Source organism: Urocitellus parryii, chromosome 8, assembly GCF_045843805.1.
Source record: "Urocitellus parryii isolate mUroPar1 chromosome 8, mUroPar1.hap1, whole genome shotgun sequence".
Classification (NCBI taxonomy): domain Eukaryota; kingdom Metazoa; phylum Chordata; class Mammalia; order Rodentia; family Sciuridae; genus Urocitellus; species Urocitellus parryii.
In genome coordinates, this window is record NC_135538.1 from 69201655 (window position 1) to 69206047 (window position 4393).

The window sequence follows — 4393 nt, forward strand, 5'->3', positions numbered from 1 at the left end:
AAAATGTTCACACAAAAAACAGCAGAATACAGGAAATAATTAAAATCAGAGCTGAAATCAATAAAATTGAAACAAAAGATACAATTGAAAAATTGACAGAACAAAAAGTTGGTTCTTCAAAAAAATAAATAAAATTGACAAACCCTTAGCCACGCTAACAAAGAGAAGGAGAGAGAAAACTCAAGTCACTAACATATGTGATAAAAAAGGAAATATCACAACATACACTACAGAAACACAGAAGATAATTAGAAATTATTTTTAAAATTTGTATTCCAATAAAATAGAGAATACTGAAGGCACCAACAAATTTCTAGAGGCATATGAATTGCCCAAATTTAATTGGGATAATATATGCAATTTAAACAGATCAATTTCAAGCAAGGAAATTGAAGACACCATCTGAAGTCTACCAACCAAGAAAATCCCAGGACCAGATGGATACACAGCTGAGTTCTATAAGACCTATAAAGAATAAATAATACCTAAACTCTAGAAATTATTTTGTGAAATAAAAAAAAGGGAGCACTTCCATACTCATTCTATGAGGCCAATATCACCCTGATTCCAAAACTGGGCAAAGACACATCAAAGAAAGAAAACATAAGACCAATATTGCTAATGAACTTAGATGCAAAAACTCTCAATAAAATCCTGGCAAATTGAATACAAAAACATATCAAAAAGATAGTGCAGCCTGCCGAGCCGGCCGGCCAGCCTGGCTCCCCTCCCCGGCCCCGACGGGCGGGTGGCTGCCCTGAGGAGGCGGGGAGGGGAGGACTGGGCCAGCCGGCAGGCGGGCGACGATGCCGAACTTCTGCGCTGCCCCCAACTGCACGCGGAAGAGCACGCAGTCCGACCTGGCCTTCTTCAGGTTCCCGCGGGATCCGGCCAGATGCCAGAAGTGGGTGGAGAATTGTAGGAGAGCTGACTTGGAAGATAAAACACCTGATCAACTAAATAAACATTATCGATTATGTGCCAAACACTTCGAGACCTCTATGATCTGTAGAACTAGTCCTTATAGGACAGTACTTCGAGATAATGCAATACCAACAATATTTGATCTTACCAGTCATTTGAACAATCCACATAGTAGACACAGAAAACGAATAAAAGAATTGAGTGAAGATGAAATCAGGACACTGAAACAGAAAAAAATTGATGAAACTTCTGAACAGGAACAAAAACATAAAGAAACAAACAATAGCAATGCTCAGAACCCCAGTGCAGAAGAAGGCGGTGATGAACAGGATGAAGATACTTTGCCTTTAACCCTTGAAGAGAAGGAAAACAAAGAGTACTTAAAATCTTTATTTGAAATTTTGATTCTTATGGGAAAACAAAATATACCTCTGGACGGGCATGAGGCTGATGAAATCCCAGAAGGTCTCTTCACTCCTGATAACTTTCAGGCCCTGTTGGAGTGCCGGATAAATTCTGGTGAAGAGGTTCTGAGAAAACGCTTTGAGACCACAGCAGTTAACACATTGTTCTGTTCAAAAACACAACAGAAACAGATGCTGGAGATCTGTGAGAGTTGCATCCGGGAAGAAACCCTCAGGGAAGTGAGAGACTCACACTTCTTTTCCATTATCACTGATGATGTGGTGGACATAGCAGGGGAAGAGCACCTTCCCGTGTTGGTGAGGTTTGTAGATGAGTCTCATAACTTGAGAGAGGAATTTGTGGGCTTCCTGCCTTATGAAGCTGATGCAGAAATTTTGGCTGTGAAATTTCACACTACCATAACTGAGAAGTGGGGACTAAATATGGAGTATTGTCGTGGCCAGGCTTACATTGTGTCTAGCGGATTCTCTTCCAAAATGAAAGTTGTTGCTTCTAGACTTTTAGAGAAATACCCTCAAGCTATCTACACACTCTGCTCTTCCTGTGCCTTAAACATGTGGTTGGCAAAATCAGTGCCTGTGATGGGGGTGTCTGTTGCATTAGGAACAATTGAAGAAGTTTGTTCTTTTTTCCATCGATCACCACAACTGCTATTAGAACTTGACAATGTAATTTCTGTTCTTTTTCAGAACAGTGAAGAAAGGGGTAAAGAACTGAAGGAAATTTGCCATTCTCAGTGGACAGGCAGGCATGATGCTTTTGAAATTTTGGTGGATCTCCTGCAAGCACTTGTTTTATGTTTAGATGGTATAAATAGTGACACAAATATTAGATGGAATAATTGTATAACTGGTCGAGCATTTGTACTCTGTAGTGCAGTAACAGATTTTGATTTCATTGTTACCATTGTTGTTCTTAAAAATGTCTTATCTTTTACAAGAGCCTTTGGGAAAAATCTCCAGGGACAAACTTCTGATGTCTTCTTTGCTGCCAGTAGCTTAACTGCAGTACTACATTCACTCAATGAAGTAATGGAAAATATTGAAGTTTATCATGAGTTTTGGTTTGAGGAAGCAACAAATTTGGCAACCAAACTTGATATTCAGATGAAACTTCCTGGGAAATTTCGTAGGGCTCAGCAGGGTAACCTGGAATCTCAGCTAACCTCTGAAAGTTACTATAAAGAAACCCTAAGTGTTCCAACAGTGGAACACATCATTCAGGAACTTAAAGATATATTTTCAGAACAGCACCTCAAAGCTCTTAAATGCTTATCTCTTGTACCGTCAGTCATGGGACAGCTCAAATTTAATACATCAGAGGAGCACCATGCTGACATGTACAGAAGTGACTTGCCTAATCCCGACACTCTCTCAGCTGAGCTACACTGTTGGAGAATCAAATGGAAACATCGAGGGAAAGATATAGAGCTTCCATCCACCATTTATGAAGCCCTTCATTTGCCTGATATCAAGTTTTTTCCTAATGTATATGCTTTGCTGAAGGTCCTGTGTATTCTTCCTGTAATGAAGGTTGAGAATGAACGCTATGAAAATGGACGAAAGCGTCTTAAAGCATACTTGAGGAACACTTTGACAGACCAAAGGTCAAGTAACTTGGCTTTGCTTAACATAAATTTTGATATAAAACATGATCTGGATTTAATGGTAGACACATATATCAAACTATATACAACTAAGTCAGAGCTTCCTACAGATAATTCAGAAACTGTTGAAAATACCTAAAAGACTTTTTAAATGGGTTTTCTCTTATATTTGATATTTGGAAGAAAAGCCGTAAGGTATATGTAGGTCACTTATCACTGAATATCTTTGCCTACAGGCCTCATGAATACATTAGCCATTGGTAATCTGCCTATGTACATGGTACCTGTTTGAGCTCTCGTGCTTTGAAAAATTGTCTGTTCTTCCAGAAGACTGCATTGGAAGTACCACATTTCACCTCTGCGTGACCTCTGCTAGTAGCACTCTGAAATTGTTTTAGTTAAGTCTTTTAGGTTATAAAATGTATTATTACCATGGATCCAGTTGTCAGGTATTATTATCAATTTTGAAGAAATAAATTTTGAGGAGGTATAAGAAAAGAATGCATCTTATGAAATGTTACAATGAAGCCTACTGTTGACCTTTGACTATTAGGAGTTTTAAGTGTGTTAAAATCTGTAATGGACAATTAAGGGAATTAACCAGAGTTGTGAGCTCACCAAACAGATTTCAGTATAGATTTTGTCTTTATCAAAAGAACTTAAAGAACAAGTTACAGTTAAAATTTGAGTGGAAGAGCTTGCCGTAGTTGTTCCACATCTGGTTGTTGCTGTTTACATTCCTTTGTTGAGCCTACGTCTTCATAAGCCTACACCTTCATTTTAGCAGGTAAATGGTGAACACTTCTGCTTCACGGTCAAGACAGAATCAGAGGCTGTGGATATGGGCAACTTGTCTGTTTTCTTTTTCCATGACTATATCTACTGCCTCGTCTTGATTTATAAGCAAAACCTGGAAAACCTACAAAATAAATGTTTCGCGGTTTATCTAGAAATAATACAGAAAATATTGCTGTTATTTTTGGTGAAGAAAATCAATTTTGTATAGTTTATTTCAATCTAAATAAAATGTGAATTTTGTTTAAAAAAAAAAAAAAGATAGTGCACCACAGTCAAGGGGGTTCATCTCAAGGATGCAAGGTTGTTTTAACATACAGAAATCAATAAAAGTAATTCATCACATCAATAGACTTAAATATAAGAATTATATGATCATCTCAATTGATGTAGAAAAAGCATTTAACAAAATACAGCACCCATCCATGTTCAAAACACCAGAAAAACTAGGGATAATAGGAACATATCTCAGCATCATAAAGGCTCTCTATGCTAAGCCCCAGGACAATGTCATTCTAAATGGAAAAAAATTGAAAGCATTCCCTCTAAAAACTGGAACAAGACAGGGATGCCCTCTTTCACCACTTCTATTTAACATAGTTCTTGGAACACTGACCTGAGCAATTAGACAGATGAAGAAAA

The 4393-nt window shown here is 37.9% G+C and overlaps 1 pseudogene; it reads left to right on the plus strand.

Annotated features, from left to right (window-relative positions):
• Positions 1-705: 705 nt before the first annotated feature.
• LOC144256552 (52 kDa repressor of the inhibitor of the protein kinase pseudogene) lies at positions 706-3735 on the plus strand (annotated as a pseudogene).
• The last annotated feature ends 658 nt before the right edge of the window (positions 3736-4393 follow it).